Source organism: Podarcis raffonei, chromosome 9, assembly GCF_027172205.1.
Source record: "Podarcis raffonei isolate rPodRaf1 chromosome 9, rPodRaf1.pri, whole genome shotgun sequence".
Taxonomy (NCBI): Eukaryota; Metazoa; Chordata; class Lepidosauria; order Squamata; family Lacertidae; genus Podarcis; species Podarcis raffonei.
Genome location: NC_070610.1, coordinates 30,451,966 through 30,470,222, shown reverse-complemented (window position 1 = coordinate 30,470,222; position 18,257 = coordinate 30,451,966). Strand labels below are relative to the sequence as shown.

At 40.9% G+C, this 18,257-nt stretch overlaps 2 protein-coding genes across 6 annotated transcripts in view; both read left to right on the top strand.

Moving 5' to 3' along the window:
- The window catches only part of STOX2 (storkhead box 2), a 127,887-nt gene that overhangs the window by 3,375 nt on the left and 106,255 nt on the right, over positions 1-18,257 (top strand). The gene's annotated exons all lie outside the window — the stretch shown is intronic.
- The window catches only part of TRAPPC11 (trafficking protein particle complex subunit 11), a 73,683-nt gene that overhangs the window by 47,236 nt on the left and 8,190 nt on the right, over positions 1-18,257 (top strand). The gene's annotated exons all lie outside the window — the stretch shown is intronic.

The following is an 18,257-nucleotide window of genomic DNA, read 5'->3' as shown; positions in this document are numbered from 1 at the left end:
GAATTTTCTCTTGTTGGCAGTGGCTCTTGGAGGTCTCAGAGCGGTTCTTCCCTTCACCTGCTGTGTGATCCTTTTAACTGGAGTAGCCCAGGATTGAACTTGGGGCCTTCTGTGTATTTATCACGTGCTCTGCCACTGAGGCATTGCCATTATTAGATGCAAAATGCCACTTTTATAATAGGGTGTACTTGATACCTTGAATTTGTATGTACTGCAAATAAGGATATGAAGGCTAAAGTGTTGGAACTCTAAACACTGTAAGGAATGGTTTACACAGTAATTGTTGAGTCAATCATGTTTCTGTGAGTGAAAGATATGAGTAATTGTGCAGTGCCCGAAGGCGAAATCTTTCTGCAGCTGTGAACTATCTTTGCTTTTAATCTTAGAATTAGTGTATCTTTTAATATTTGTAAACCATGTGTAAAAGAGAGAGAGAGAGCTTTGCTAACTTGGATATATAGCAGAAACATAGTATATTTGTTTCATTGTGACCTACTACACTGGGGCTCTTATTGTAAATCTAGTTGGAGAACATTAAGGTGTCCATGAACTGAACCTGGTCAATTAGTTGCTGCTGACAGCCCATCAGTGACCGAAAGTTTAGTGCAGGGCAAATAAGGCTGACAGGGCTTTTGAAACTCACGGAATGTGACATTATTGCTCTTCTCAGCCCTGTGTAACCCCTCTTAATATGAGTGGTAATGGGATTCTGTGATGTACTTTTTCTAGTTGCTTCTTATGCTATACTCAAAATAGTCTCTTAAGAGTTTATTTAGTACCAAAGTTGCTCAAGTGTTAGAAAATTGGAGGGTGTGTCTATACTTCAATGCTGGCTGGAGATAAAGCTTTGCATGGAATTTTGCACAGAAGTCAGCATTCAAAGGACGAGACTTAATGAGAATGGCATTTTTAAAAATGTTCTCCGTCAGAGGAAACTAGTAAAGAGTTATAGATGATCACTACTCTAATCTGTGGTTGATACTTCGCCTCTCAACCATCACATGTGATATACTTATCTGGAGCTCTTAGGCAGGAGAATTTCAAGTTAATTCTACAGCAAGCAACAAGAAGGCAGTTCTTTCCCCAACTTTTATTCTTCTTTATTGACAAACTTTGTCAGCTATGGATTTTCTCTGTGTCCGTCTGCAGCCAGTTGTTGCTGTTTGCTTTATTGTACGATGCTAATACTGCTTTAGTAGGTGGGTTTCAAATTTGCCCTATCCAACAGTTGCAGCTCTTGTTACAATCTTCACTTGCTGAATTAATGCTAAGCAAAGAGATTTGTTTGAAAAATGTCAGCATTATACAGCCAGGAAGGGCTTGACATTTGGCTGGAACAGGTCCACAGGTTTTATAAGTGATTGGTATAGTTCAGAAGGCAGCTTCCTTAATTGGAAGGTGACTTCACCAGTTTGTACAATAATTAAACAAAATATACCAGCAACAGCCTAGCAAGGGGAATTCAACAGGAATATTGTTCCTTTGTTCAGACGCTGCCATGCATAACAGTAGAGGGGCTATATGCTGTTCTCTTGAGTTGAAGCTGAGTGTGCACATTCTTCCTTTCCCCGCACCTCCCTCTCTCTTTTTCTTGAAATGAAATTAAGTCCCTGCTAATTTTTGCTCCCAGGAGTGGTGCTTTGTTGTAATTTTCTGGTCATTAGTAGATAACGGTAGAAACGTACAGCAGACATAGCACATGAAATGCTGTTAATTTGTTGATGGGCAACAAAGTAGGTATTGTCATGTTCAAAATATCCCTTTTTTACCATGAAAACTTCCTTTCACTGAAAAGTTGTTTTGGTTTCACAGTAATAGTTACTCATCTGTAGTAATACCTCCCCTAGAGGAGTAAGGTTTATTTATATGTAACAACTCTGTGTCTTTTAGAACAGTTCTGGAAGTTACCTTCATATCGTCCATATCTACAGCAGAGTTGATGCTCATTTGTTAAAGCATTTTCAGACATAATTTATTGAGTTATAGCTTCTATTGAGATGTGGTGCTTCCCAGCATTAGCATAGAAATATTTGGCTGCAGGGGAAGTGGTGATTTTCTCCCCAGCTTATCATTGAGATAATAAGTACAGTGTGAAGTGTGCATGTCTCATCATAGACACTGGCTAGATCGTTTTGTCAAGATACCACTGGCAAGCAACACTATTTCCTCCTGTGTCTATACCAATTTGGTGAGTGCTTTAAAAATACTGTGTGTGGTTTACACCATTCAAAAAAAATACCTTAGAATGTGTTTCAGCCCAATTTTCTGGAGGCTGGATTCCAGTGCTGGGCAGGGGACAAAGTGGGCAGGGCAAAACAAAACAATAGTCCCAAGAAAAAGAAAAACTGCACGTTCTTCTATCCCCCACAATGTTGTCACAGACATAAGTTCACCTGGCACATAGCACTCATCATCTACCTTCCAGGACCAGACAGCTGGTGCATCCTGCCACAAAGCCAGGCTCCAGGCCTGATGACATGCAGCCTAATCCCAGAAATATTTACTCAGAAGTAAGTCCCATTTAGTTAGACATTCCCAGTTAAGCATGCATAGGATTGCACCTTAATAATGCTTTATAAAGAAAAAAGTGTTTTTATAATGACTCTGGTGTGGCTGGAATGAAGCACCCAAGGGCATCTGCCCAACTGCAAGAAAGTTTTATGTCTTTTTAGTGAGATACTAACTATAGCTCTCTTCTCCCCAACTCCTGAGTTAAATTGGGACAGTCAATGGCTGGGCAGGAAAAAACTTGTGATGTCCATATTTGCCTGTTTGTGCTATTATTTGAGGAAGTGTAAAAATAAGCTGTCTGCCCCAAAACGTTTGCAGGCACAAACAGTATTAAAAATGGGATTGTGTATAACTCCCCTGACACCATTGTGAACACAAACAATCATGAATGCAAAATAAAAGGGACCTCTGGAGGGCCCCCAAAGTTTTATTGTGAATATCTTCAGTCACACATCAGTTTCCTACATTAAAGCTTATTTTAATTGCTTTTTAAGAGTATCATTAGGCTACCAAAAGAAACGAAACTGTTTCTTTGTCTTATGGGGTTGCATGTATTATCCTGCTATTGGGTAACACAGATAATAACTGTGTAGTAACTATGTAGTTTGGAGTGGATATTTTATGCATCACAAGTTTTTGGATGCAATTTACCCCTTTTCAGCAGAAAAACAACCACACCGTTTAATTGGTGCCTCTTTTTACAAAGAGTTCATATTAGGTGACTCATCCTTAATGTCATACTAACCAGCCAGAAGTATCAGTATCAGATGATGAGATCTCTAAAGCAATGCAGTAGCTGCTTACAGTAAATTTATCTTGAACACTGAATAAAGCAATTTGGACAGCCTTAGGTCTTGTTGTTACTGAACATTGCTTATGTTTTCCAAAACCTTGGTTTCAATGTCTCCACTGAAATAACTTTAAGTGAGGAGAAGAAAAGAGAAATATGTTTGAGAATCGAATATGCACCACTGTTGTACAGTGGTACTTCAGGTTACATACGCTTCATGTTACATACGCTTCAGGTTACAGACTTCGCTAACCCAGTGCTTCAGGTTAGGAACTTTGCTTCAGGATGAGAACAGAAATCATGCTCTGGTGGTGCAGCAGCAGCAGGAGGCTCCATTAGCTAAAGTGGTGCTTCAGGTTAAGAACAGTTTCAGGTTAAGAACGGACCTCTGGAACGAATTAAGTACTTAACCCGAGGTACCACTGTATCTGCTTGTTGTTACACAATTTTGTCATTTCTGCAGAACTTGGTGTTTGCCACTGTTCTGTTCTTTGAATTAGTGTGGTTCATAACTTTAAGTTAACATATTGAATCCTGGATGCTTTGGGGGAAATAAAGAAAGTCTCTACATTTTAAAATAAACAAACATGAAAAAGGTATTGATGTTCTGCTGTGGTTAGGGTAACCTGCATGAACTTTTATCTCAAAGCATTAAATATTAGTTTATTGTGTGGATTGGAACCAGGCTTATCATCATCAGGCCTTTAAGCAATAAGTACTGTATACTTCAATAAATAGGTAAACAAGGAGATATGGGTATTTGACATGTTTTATTTATTTGAGGTATTTTCTTAGGACCAAGCATTCCCAAGGTAGCTTCCAGCAAATAAAAATGCAAAATATATTAGCCAAATAAATAAACAAACAAACTATAGTAAAACTCCCCATTGAAAATAGCAGTAGGGCTCCACAACCATAAAACAGCCATAAGAGCAGCAGTCAACCCAGCATAATAAAACCAAATTTTCTCATTCAGTAACTTAAAAAAAAATTGCATAGCACAGTTAACCAGCAAACCAATTCATTTGCTCCTTCTCACAAAACAAATATTAAATGCACAAATCTTGCATTGTGTGTAACCTTGTACTTGGCAAATGATTAACAAGAAAGAAAATTTGTTATGAAAAGTTTACTCTCTTCCTGTATATAGCCCCACACTTGCTGTGCTTGATGTGTGAGTTTACAGCACCTACAAAGTACTATGTACTATTTTCTGTGGTAAGGCAGATCTTTGCGAAGTTAGCTAGCAGACATTCTAAAAAATGTGCTTTATATCCATTTACTTAACTTCAAGGAAAAGTGGTGACTCTGTGTTACTTCTCAAAAATGGCTGCTGCTAACTCATTTTTCATTGTGGTTTTCTTGGGGGGGGGGAGCGTTGCTCTTTGTAGTATTTCCTGTTCCAGAGCTTGTTTAGTTCTGGGCAGCTGAGGCATTTCAGTCAACCTCCAGAAACCCAGCAGCCATAGCGCTTGTATTTGTCTTCTCAGTCTTGGGAGTTGGGTTGGGGTGAGGATCACCACAAAACCTCCAGGACGCTTCCCACCCACCCAAGTTTGGGGATGCAGGCTTTAAAGCAGGCATCCCCAAACTTGGCCCTCCAGATGTTTTGGGACATTAAAGTTCCCATCATCCCTGACCACTGGTCCTGTTAGCTAGGGATGACAGGAGTCGTCGTCCCAAAACATCTGGAGGGCCGAGTTTGGGGGTGCCTGCTTTAAAGCTTGGAAGGAGGACTGTTCATTGTGCTGCAGAAACTTGCTTACCATGGTGAATGACAAGTCGGAAGGAAGCCTGCTCTCAGCTCTAACCCCCTGCCCTAACTCCTGGTCTGAGCTCTCTTTTCTGGCAACTGTCTACAGCTTACCCCCAACAACTGCACAGATAAATGCACATGTTAAACTTGCTCATTTCAGTGATGCTTAGTTTTTTGGGTGAAGTGTGCCACAAGTCAAGTCCAGAATATATGGTAGTGCCACAATAAACTACTAGTACCTGGGAGTAGGGACGTGGGTGGCGCTGTGGGTTAAACCACAGAGCCTAGGACTTGCCGATCAGAAGGTCGGCGGTTCAAATCCCTGCAATGGGGTGAGCTCCCGCTGCTCGGTCCCTGCTCCTGCCCACCTAGCAGTTCGAAAGCACGTCAAAGTGCAAGTAGATAAATAGGTACTGCTCCGGTGGAAAGGTAAACGGCGTTTCCGTGTGCTGCTCTGGTTCACCAGAAGTGGCTTAGTCATGCTGGCCACATGACCCGGAAACTGTACGCCGGCTCCCTCAGCCAATAAAGTGAGATGAGTGCCGCAACCTGGAATATACTCAGAGTCGCAAAGTGATTTCATGCTCTTTATTCAGCTCATAGTGGTGAGGAGGATGGAAGTCCCCTCAAAGTATCTGCTTTATATACATTATTTACACAATGGGCTGCATGTGATTGGCTAATTCTGGAATTCTCCTGTAGGCCAATCAGGTTGTGGATTCACTTCTATCTGGAGCTGGATTGGGTGGCTCCTGCCGACTAATCATACTGCTGCATTGTTCTAGGACCAATCAGACTGCTGCAGTTTGGATCCTATTCAACTCAGTACATAACACAACCCCAAAGTTGGTCACGACTGGACCTAATGGTCAGGGGTCCCTTTACCTTTACCTTTACCTTTGCCACTAATCTGCTGCATTCAAGAGCAGGCAAAAGCACATTGTTCGGGAGGAGGCAGGAAAGAGCCCCTATGCCATAGTCATTGCTGTCATCCAGGCCTATGGGTCCATGTGCTTCTATGAAAGTATGTCTCAAACCTCCATGATCCATGCTATATTTGTGCGGCATGTTGGCCACCCATGTTTTCTCTGCATTTATGGTGCTGTTCTTTCACCACCTGTGGTGGAAGAGGGACTGTAGATCCTGGTTAGAGCACATGTGTTGGTTATGTATCTCCAATACAGCGCTGGTCTTGAATGGTCAATGATTCAGTTGTTTAAGGCAGCAAGGTATGTCCCAGTGTGCATAACCCATCACTGTGCATCTTTGTTATTTTCTGGAGATGTTTATCTTGAAATAATTATAGCAAATGATGCATTACTTTTAATTCTGCCCTTTTAGGATGAATGGTCATTTTGGTTGCTATTAAGCTTGTTTTGCCTTTTGTCAAATTCTAGCTAATGGTGTAAGACATGTGTTGGCAAAAGCCTTGGGGGGAAAACCTTACTTCCTACTTCATCTTAAACGTTTTTTTCTATGAGCTTAATTACAGGGTTTTACCTTTCTTCTGTAATTAACCTTTCAGTTAATTCTGTTTGGTTTTTTTGCTTTTAAAAGCCTGTGATTTCTTGTAACAACTCATCTTCTCATTGACACATAACTGTAGACTGAGGACATGTTAGACAGCGCTTGCCTCCTCTAGAATATGAGCATCCTTCAGTCTCTGCTTTCTGCATTCTTTTTTTTTTATATCCACTAATATAGTAGTAGACAGCTTCTTGAGAAGTATGCTGAATAAAAGGTATGTTATCTGTTTGCTTTTGGTAAGTATGTCTAATAACTCTGCCCTAATTAGAGATAACACTAGGGGCCCTCCAGGCAAACTAGACAACCACCTGGGTTGCCCAAATTTCAGGTATCTCAGCCCTCATATGCCAGGAGTTGGTGAGAGCTGAGCAGTGTAGAGGTTGTCAATGCAAACCCCACCCCCTGCTGCATAGCTCAGTTGTGGATTGTGTCCCTAATCTTGAACTACATCACTTGCTTGCACTTTGTCACTGTTCTCTAATTCTAACTAATTCTATACTTGTAGCATTGTTCCTTCGTTCCATTATAACTGTGTATTAGTTACAACACTTAGCATTCTTTTGAAGGCACTTATAAATCCTTACTCTTTGTATTATTATTATTATTATTATTATTATTATTATTATTATTATTAGCATATTGGTATCATTTGTGGCCCTAACAACTAACAGGACTTTTGTAGCTCTTTGGGTGTCACTTGTGTTGGTTTCACTTTCTCTCCATCTCCCGCAAAACACAACAATAAGAGGGAAACATCGGTGGCTGCTTGTGCATTCCTTTCTTCTTGCTTTGCTATAAATACTTGCAAATACAGTAAGCTACCTATGAATAGTTGACTGTAAAATGCACATAATGGTGTCTGCAATATTCTTGGGTGATATTGTCAAATCCAGGCATTGGAACAGTAGAAGATGGCTTGGAGATGTCTATTGCCTCTTCTAATATGTGGACTTCCTTCCTGACATTTCAACCGTTTCTTGCATCTTTCTTCTTTGAGTGGTGCTAGCTTTTCAGAACTGTCTGTATTGAAACTGTCACAATGCAGTAAATATTGCAATGAACACCTTGTTGCAGCTCTCCTCCTTGCTGTTACTGCACAGTTCACTTGGCACTATTCAAAGCAGCCTTGCACCCAATGCCTGAAAACAGAAAATAAAACTTGGCAGTCATTTGTTTACTTTTGAAGTTTATACCTTGTCCTTCAATGGTCAAATGGCATTCCAAGAACAGCCTTTAAAGGAGTTAAAAATGCAAATATGATAAAAGATGAAACCAGGCAAAGGGCCTTTTCAGCAGTAGCACCCACCCTGTGGAATGCCCTCCCATCAGATGTCAAGGAGCTGAGTGATTATATAACCTTTAGAAGACATCTGAAGGCAGCCCTATATAGGGAAGCCTTTTAATGTGTAATGTTTTAGGATTTTTTTTGTATGTTGGAAGCCGCACAGAGTGGCTGGGGTAACCTAGTCAGGTGGGTGGGGTACAATTTACTTATTTATTTACAAAATGTTTCCATTTAAATTGTGGGATGATCAAAACGCAACATTGTGGTTCATATCAACTGTTTCACAGGAAATTCATTATGCCACAGTGTTTTTTCCCAGTTTTTTTCCCAGGAAACATTGCTGATGCTGATGTACTCCATGTATTTTGTATCTCTTCTTGCAAACTAAGGTAGAAATCCTGCGTTAGCCACTGGGGTCTCTCTCTCTCTCTCTCTCTCTCTCTCTCTCTCTCTCTCTCTCTCTGTGGGCCTTAAAGCAGTCAGAGGTTGTACTGTCCAATGGCAGCTGCCATCAAGAGAAAGAGGATATTACATGTCTATAGAACAGAGGAGGCTGTGGTTCCTATCCCTTGTAAATGTACTTCCAAGTTTACTTTGAACTACCTCTGCTCAAGTGTGAGCCTTGTAGCATTAGGCCAGTGATACAGCAACAGGCCAGTGATAAGCACAACTGCACTTTAAGGTCCAGTTCAGAAGTTTACCTCTACAACATGGCTGCTGCTGACAGTCACTTCTGCACATGGTTGAGCTGGAATGCACAGCAAGTACCCATGCCAGCACTGCCAGCCTGTCAGATGTGTGAGGCTCGCTCCCTTACTCACAGTGCGATTTGGCTGATCCACATGGAAAAGCAGACTCAAACTTCGCAGCTGGTGTATGGAGGAGCCCCAGCCACACGAAAGCGATTTTCAAGAGCAACCACAAACCCATAATTTTGTGAATATAAAGCAAATGTTTTTAGTATGGAGCTCAGCATGGTTTGTCAAATGCTGTAGCATTTTCTGAGACCGCTTCTATCTGTAGGTCCTTCTTGTCATTTGTGGGAGTAGATGAACTTACATTTCTGTCAGTTTCTTTGTATTCTATTTCTGAGCAGTAAAAAAACCACAGAGATAGGCTGAGGATTCCCCCCCCCCCCAGCTTTTGACAAAACCTGCCTCAATGCCAGATGAACAAGGAGCTAAAGGTGAAAATGTTCACAAATCCTAATGTTTCTTTGGCCACAGATGCTGTGGGAAGTATCCACGTAGATACTTGACAATATCTGCAAGCCCAGACAGTGAGTCTAAGACTCTCTAAACCCAGGATCAACAGCTGCCTCTCTAATACTCTGGTAGGGGCAAATCTAATTTCATTAAGCAAGGCATATTCCCTTTGATCCCGTCACTTGAAGCTATCTTTTTCTTATTAGCCAACAATGTCTGGACAAGTTAATGCATTGTTAGCTGTGAGCTACTTACAGAATGGACATTTTTGTGCCTTGCTGTGAAATCATTGTGACATACCTCTGTTCTGAAATATTTGTCAGGATCTTCACAGTCACTAATGGGTGTTGGAGGCAGGGGAGAAAAGAGGAGGAACAAAGTAGCTTAAAGCAACATTACCTAGCCAGACCATTAAATATGTTTTCACATATTGCTTTCTCTTGGGCAAAGGTAAAATCAACTTTCCTCTTCTCTCCCACGTTTGTTTGTTTGCATTCTAAGAAGGTTCCATTTTATTGCAGTTTAGTAGTCTTGAAGAATTGTTTACTATTGCTACTAATAATACGAATTAATGAAACATTCATTAAATGTGTTTTATGAATGCATAATAATATTAAAAGGCACCATTATTCATGACTAAGTAATGTTTCTGCAACAACCCTGCAAACTAGGTCAGAGTTATTATTATTCCCAGTCTGCATGCTAAGTGAATAGTGACTTCTAATGCGTACATGGCTGAGGTGAGGTTTTGAACATGGCTTTCTCACTCTTAGCGACCATGATTTGGCAGCCTATAAATCGTTAACACTTGAAGAGCACCAGCAAAATTCAGTAACAGTCATTGCTTGAATGAATGCTGAACTTACCTAGGGCGTTAGCTGGTGATAAATGCCTGCACCTACATACTCTATTTATTTCTTACTCTCTCCTAGATACAAAATTGCTAAAGGTAAGAATAGGTAATAACATCCCTGCAGGCTGCATCCTGCTTTCCAAGGCTCCTCCCTAGACCACACGCCCCGCGTGTGATGACTCATTTGCTGGCTGGTCCTTTTCCGAAGAATAAAGGGAGAAAAACTTTGATGGTGGAACAGCCTCAGCAATCTTAAGATGTGTCTTGCAAACTTCATTGATTTCTCCTGGCTGAACAGTCTTAACACTACTCACCTGTGGTGTCTTTATTGCTGGGCAGTCCATAACAACATGCATCAACGTCTTTTTCTTAACTGTCACACTGAACAGATTTCCTGTTGCTGTGGATAGTTTCTGTGGGATCTAGAAGATTGTTTTGCGTGGTGGTTGTTGTGTGTGGAAATCGCTTGCACTTTAACCAGCAGCCCTAAATTGCAGGCTTGATAATTATGTTTTTGTTGACCCATATACATATTAATGAAGGTGAATTGCTCTTTTGTGTTGGGAGCTTCACTGACAGACTTTAAAATTTGTTTGATAAGGGTGGACCCATTTTCTTCGAGGCCGTCCTGGCTGACTGCCTGGCTGACTGAATGTGCCCCTAATTGTACCGAGTTACTGTATCCAAGTCCTATGTCATTGATCACCATTGGCAGAAGCAAGAAAACTTGTTTTGATTTTTTGTCATAGCAGCGGTTTATTAATTATCCATAACAGTACATAATAAATAGACATGAAAGAGAACAATAAGTAAAGTTTTTTTTGGGGGGGGGGGAATAGAAGTTTGAAAAACAGATATGTCTTCTTTTTTGAGTGGATAAACTTCTAAATAAATGAAATAATGCCCTTGTTACAAAATTGGCCTTACGGAAAATATACTGAATTATTGTAGCAAACTATGTTCAACCATGATGGCTGGGGTGGGAAACTGCTGAGAGATGACATAATTTTATACATGTGTGAATTTATGGGATCAAATAAAATTCTAATTGAAGTAAATGGTTTCCTATGTTAAACCCTCGGGAAGGGCAAGTCTATATACTAACAATAATTATGTTTTATTGTGTCCAGTTGCTTACAAGTAAAAGAAACTTGAGTATATATGTTGTGTGGTAGATCTGTTAGGAGAAGCTGAGGAAAACTTTGTGTGAGGCATTGTATATTGATATGACACAGGTAAGCAGATTACCCTGGAGCTAGTCAGCTATTAAAACTGCTCTCGACTGTTTGACTTCTGTGGGGAGGATAGGAGCGGGGTTGGTGTAAATATTTGCACACTCTAATCTTTCTAAAAGATCTGGAGAATGTTGATGTGCTAGTTCAGATGTGCTGCAGCTTAATTTCTGTATAGTCCGGTTTCATGGGGTCAGTGCACTGGTATGCCAGAGCATTGTTTTGTATCGCCTTATGTCTTTTTTTTACAGGCACAGCTACTCCCAGTTATGCTGTTGTTTCAAAAAGAAGTGAGTGAACTTGTTGAGTTGTGTGACTGTTGTATAAAAAAACCTAAATTCACCTATGAGGAGTTGTCTCATTACAAAGCTCTTGGTAAAGCTACAACTTACTAATCAAGAAGCTGCTTGATGAAATATGTAATTTTAGAAATGCATTCATTTTTACCTGAGCACATGAGCAAGGGATCTTGATCCACAGTGTGTAAAAGTGCCAGGTTTATTTACTAGAAAGTTTATTTACCAGAAAGTCCCAGAAAGTTATACATACAAAAACTTCAAGATGTGAAAAATGTTTGGTTCAAGTCCCACAGCTGCTGCAAACTCACTAGAAGGATAGCTTTATGCAAACCACTATATCTTGGCTAATAATATTGGCCCATCCAGCAGGGTTCATATAATGATTACAGAGATACTGTGTGTGGAACTCTGTGTTACTGATGAAACTATCAAATTTGGTGTCACCTTTTAAAAAAACACCTTTTGGGTATGGAAAGTTCTGCTTCTGAATGTTGTTATGGAAACTGGAAGAGGACCATCTTAAAATCCAAATCACTATTGTGGACAGTGTTGGTTGCTTATTCAAAGACCACATTCAGACTATCATTTGGCTCTATAAATAATAGTTTATGAAGTTATGTATGAGTGCTCGGTCCCTGCTCCTGCCAACCTAGCAGTTCGAAAGCACGTCAGAGTGCAAGTAGATAAATAGGTACCACTCCAGCGGGAAGGTAAACAGTGTTTCCATGTGCTGCTCTGGTTCGCCAGAAGCAGCTTAGTCATGCTGGCCACATGACCCGGAAGCTGTCTGCGGACAAACGCCGGGTCCCTCGGCCTATAGAGCAAGATGAGCACGCAACCCCAGAGTTGGTCACGACGGGACCTAATGGTCAGGGGTCCCTTTACCTTTACCTTTATGAGTGCTGTAGCCATTATTATTTTATTATTTATTAAATTTCTATACAGCCCTTCATCCGAGGATCACAGGGCAGTTGACAATATAAAAACACAAAAATGCACAACATGGTAACAAACAAAACAACTGCTGCCGCCCCTCCCTGCCATAGATTTTTGAATTAAACCATATGTTTCTCCTTTGCCTCTTTCCATCTTGTGAGTTTCATTGCAGAGATCATTGCAGAGTTCCTTGTTAGTTCCAAATTTGGGAACCTTTGGCTTAATAATGTCTGGTAATAAACTAGAGGCAGGATTAGATTGAAGTGGGAAGAGAGGAGTAGTCTCTTGGGCCATCACCACCCTGAACTTCTGAGTTCAGTGAAACTATCAAGAGAACTCATTCTGCTGATCCTGAGAGGTTCTTTAGGGGGAAAGGTGGTCTCTCAACTATGTTTGGGGCCTGTCAATTAGCCCTTTTAAGCAATAGGCTGAGCATTTTTAATTGGGCCAAGAAACAAACTGGCAACCACACCTCTATGTTTTATTAGCAATGGTGGGGAAAAAACCCAGCTGGTTTGGGTCCAAGCCATACATTTGAGTATATCTAAAAATAAATCACCCCTTGACACACAATTGTACATGACAATTATGAGATGATAATTTTTGTGAAGACTGAAGTGTCATAAATATGCCACTTAAATAGGGTTGAATATTTGGTCATGGCTGACAGGAAAATGAGTTAGAAAATAACAGAGACGTTTTAAAGAAATCTCCAGGCTTTTTGTGCTATACTTTTTGCATAGATTCTGGAGGTTATCTCCGAAAATGATCTTTGTTCAGTATGTGAGAAAGCTCCGAGGTATGCAGCTACAATGAATGTTAGACTTAGAGAGCAGCACAGTGAGGAGTTTCAGCTGCTACTGCTTCCCTTCAGTTGAGCTGGTTGCAGGTGTTTGCATTACTGTACAGTGGTACCTCGGGTTAAGTACTTAATTCGTTCCAGAGGCCCGTTCTTCACCTGAAACTGTACTTAACCTGAAGCACCACTTTAGCTAATGGGGCCTCCCGCTGCCGCTGCGTCCCCAGAGCAAAGTTCTTAACCCGAGGTACTATTTCTGGGTTAGCGGAGTCTGTAACCTGAAGTGTATGTAACCTGAAGTGTATGTAGTCCACAGTCAACTTCCATTTTGCCATCATTTACTGCACTTATTTCTACTACCAAGTGCAAAAAAACCCGTTTGTTTAATTTTAAAAAGGTGTTGCATTCTTTGCCTGTAGAATAGTACAGTGGTACCTTGGGTTACAGACACTTCAGGTTACAGACTTCGCTAACCCAGAAATAGTACCTCGGGTTAAGAACTTTGCTTCAGGATGAGAAGAGAAATCATGCGGTGGCGACACGAGGCCCCATTAGCTAAAGTGGTACCCCAGGTTAAGAACAGTTTCAGGTTAAGAAAGGACCTCCAGAATGAATTAAGTCCTTAACCCGAGGTACCACTGTATCTGAAGTGCTTTAGAATTGTTTCAAAAGCCATAATATTAGCAGCAATAAAAACAATTATTACAAGCATGAAAATCATGATAAAACTAAGCTCAAACCATGGTATTTGTGCTGTGGCTAAAGTTACTTCACACATCATGGAACAAATCTGGTAGAAGCCGTTTGGGTACATAGGTGATCACCCCCCTTTTTTCCTTTTAGAAATAATCTCATTAGCCTAGCCTAGCAGTGCCATTTTGAAATGAGCATGTTTTTCCCTGAAAAATTGGGTTCATGGACCAGGATAGTTTGGAAAAGATTTATGGAGAATTAGAAAGCTTCTCAGAACTATGTGATATTTTAGTTGGTTCTAATAAAGGTATTGCTTTTTATTTGGAAATGTTTGGTAACAGAAATCTGGTCATCTTACTGGATTTTTTTGGGGGGGGGCGTTGTCTCCTAAAGTTACATGGGCAGAATGGCAAATTTTAAATACCGCTCCTGTGTTTGCTAATTGAGTTGTTTGAGGTTGTAGTGCTCAATATGTCTTGCCTCTTTCACTTATATTCTAATTTAATTCACCATGGTTTCATTCTTTCATTCCTAGAGACTGTTGCTTACAAACCTCACAGGCAGATTTCTCTGGTTAAAAATCAGTGGTTTCCTGTGATTCATTGTTTGCAAGTCACAGTGAGATCTTTAGGTGCAAAGCAGTATAGATATGAAAAGTGGGATTTAGACAAGAGTTGCTAAGACCAGCCTTGTCCTGATTAGCAGCTTAAAAGTAATGGAAAACATGGATGAGAGTATTCATTCAAAAGATTATTAGCAGGGCCAGTGGGGGTGGGGTAGGAGAGCCATTTTGTCCCAGGGTCTCAGGATAAAAGGGGTCTTCAAATTTATTTTTTCAGCACTTGATAAGTTTTGCAACTTCTTTTTTATGTACATACGACCCAAATGTTTGCTACAAAAGCATTTGTTAAATAAGAAAATGTATATTCAGATTATTTCTCAATCTATTTTTGGTGCCTTATGTTGTTTTTAGGTCTTGTCATTTCAATTTTTATTATGGCTAGGGAGTTTCAAAAGCTAGATTTGACCCAGGCCTTTCTGGACCTCTTAGGGGGCCTGATTATTAGGCAAAAGTTTAAGTATCCTTAAGTTATCAAGAAGTCATGTGTGTTTACTGAGAGAAAATGAAAAATAGATTGCCTGTGCCCAAGGATCACAACACTGGCGTTCTGCCAATTTTGAGTAAGGCTGTAATCATGAAGAAGTCCAAAGATTGATTTGGAATGAGGTCATATTTATGTAAATATGCAAATCAGGGCCACATTCTAGGAGACTAAAGCTTTTGTAATTATTTGAACAGAGGCCTGGGGCTCTTTTCATCTACTCAGCCGGAGTTAGACAATATATTACTTGGCTTGATGTGTGTCACATTCTCTCTATGCATAAGGCATAATATACTATCTTTCGCAGGTTATTTCATATAGTTAGGGCCACTTTGAATGTGGTAACAATTCTGTGGTCTTGCTAAATGTTAGTTTTTTCACTGAGAGCAGAGAATAATTAAAAATTCTGCCTGTGAGACAGATTTCATGGAAAACTTTGGGTTTTCAGTGCAAGTAAAAACTAGAAACCAATCCTGTCTGGTTTGTGTGTGTATATCACAGGAAGGAAACTAGTCTTGGCTGCAGAAAAAAAATATGTTCCCAGGGAAAGAAAAGGGTGTAACTTGTCCTAACTGAGAGGAAAGGGTGTGGATTTGATAATAATTTCAGGAAACAATAAATAATTCAATTCTTGTCCAACCATCCATCCAACAGCAAACACTGCTATTTGTTTGCTATTTGTTTTTTCAACTTCTTTAGGCTTGAGATACAAAGTAAATGAAGATCACCCATCTTCTTTTTTGGGACATGCAAAGCGAGTTCATGTAAATGTAAAGGATTCTGACATGGAAATCGTGTTTTCGTGCAAAGCTCCTCTGACACAAATTGCTATGTGTAGGTGCCCCCTCAATATATTAGTTGTTTGAGTAAGGGGAAAGTTATCCATTAAATAGAACACAATATGCTAGCAACACAATACAGTTGTATCTTGGATCCCGAATGCCTTGGAACTCAGATGTTTTGGCTCCTGAACACCGCAAACCCGGAAGTGATTGTTCTGGTTGGCGAACGTTATTTGGAACCCGAATGTCCGGCGGGGCTTCCGCAGCTTCCAATTGACTGCAGGAGTTTCCTACAGCCAATCAGAAGCCGTGCTTTGGTTTGCGAATGTTTTGGAAGCCAAACAAACTCCGTTCAACTTCCAAGGTATGACTATAGCAGGCTGTAAAAATGTGTGCTTTCCTTTTCTGGTCCATAACAACTGTATGAGCCTGTCTAATGAAGAGCCATCCTTTGTGTGGAAGATCCTACCCTATATTAGGGTATTACTTAGCCAAGATCAGTTTCAAGAAGACCTGAACTGTTCAGTGAAGGGGGTGGGGGCAGTGTACCATGATCTGAAAATACAAACACTTATCCCTTTCCCTGGGCTAGCCCTAGGGGGATGTGGAGCCAGGACAAATCACACTGTGTGTGTTCCCCACACCTTTCCTTCATCCACCGTCTACTCCTGCTCCTGGTTGTGGTGGCATCACCTCCTTCCACCTCAATTGCTGTTCAGGTGTTACTTTAGTGCCCCTCCTTATTTTCCTGTTGCTTTAGCAGTGGCAGTGCCAGCAAGGTCTTCTGCCACCTGCCTCCCTGCTCTAGGCATTGAGGAGGTGAAAAACCTCACCGGGTGGGTGGAAGACAGCTGGGCACCAAGCACCCCCCCTCCCAAAAGTAGTTGGGCTTGGGTCATCGCCCATTCATTCTCCACACACCCTAGTCCTCCCAGCCAGGTGCCATTGTAATTGGGGCAAAACATCTGTTCCTATGTTACTCACATGTAGGGAATATTTATTTTGGAGCAGGGCCACACTTTTAACATTGCCCCTGATGTTGTATCCTCTTCCTCCAGTGTGGCACTTGGTTGACTGTAAAGAAACCCCAGTGCATGAGCAGTGCAGAGGCTCCACAGGGAAAGGGAACACTGGGGATTGGCATTTTCTGTACCCTCCGGGTCCAGGGAGGGCCTTTTAATGAAAAGGCCACGCCACTTTGTCTTTCAACATGGTAGCTATAAGTCCCTCGCATAGTGAAGCATTAGCCATCCAAACAATATCTTCCTGCTAGATTTTGCCAACTGTAATGGGTAAGGGACCAAGAGGGTATGTAGTTGGCCTCACCAGTCCATGTCTTCAAGCCACGACAACTTAAGCATATCCCATAGATTGTAAGAAGACAGTGTTCCATGGAAGTGTGGCTTCTGGTCCCCACAATTTTAATTGCTGGGAGCCCACCGTAGCTCAAATGCTGAGGCTAGCAGTGGTTTCGCCATTGGTGACACATCCTCCCGAGGTGTTGCGATATTAGCAACTCTTTATGGTAGCTAAATTAAGTGTGGGGCTGTAGTGGCAAGCGTATTGTTCTCTCAGCTTGATATGAGAGAATCTGCCCTAGGGGATAGTACTGGTCTGTTTTCCGTGGCTGCCTTAAGGATCGCTGAGCTAAGGTATACAAGGTGCTTTTTACGCTTTTAAGCATGACGTATAAACACTAATTATTACTTTGCAGTATGCCAGACTAGTTAATAGCTACTTGCCTGGTTGCCTATATTTAAAGGTTCTGGAATTGCTTACAGTATCAAACAAACTTTGCTTTCTAAACCCAACCTAAAAGTTTTATTTAAGTTAACGGTTTCACAGCTCTCTGTAGCTTCTCTTCTCAGGCCAGAGGAAAGTGAATGTTGCCCCTAACTCTTCCTAGTTCCTCTCAGGAAGCACAACACATGCAAGCTGTATCTAGTGTATCTGTCATACCATTGCACCCAGTGGGGGGGGGGGGTTTCCAAAAAACTGTGCAGAGAAACTTTTTAGAAGCTGGCTCCTTTTTCATTCTGTTTTTAGGGCAAAAATGACTGATACAGGGTTTGTGTATGCCATAAAATGTTTTGCGCAGTAAAAAGCTATTGAATTTAAATGGGTTTTGCTTCGGCTGAATGTATTTAGTATGAGGATGTTCACTCCCTTTTATTTCTTACAATGTGTTTGTTTTAATCCACCTTTTCCCTCCTGGAAAGAGGAAATAACTGTCATTCTTTTAGAAGGGAAATGAACTGCTAAAGTTGTTTCCTACTGTTGCCCATCTTTTGACCCTTCCTCTTCCTCTTCCGAAACACTCCTGTGCCCTGACCCCTGTGACCAAAGCTGTGGTGAATTTTGGAATGGAAGAATGGACTATGTTTCAGTGTGCCGTACTTGAAAGCAGTAAAAGTGCAAGGACTTCATTTTTATTTTGGTACCCTCTGTACATACATTAAATTAGTCAATGGCACTCTGTAAGCTGA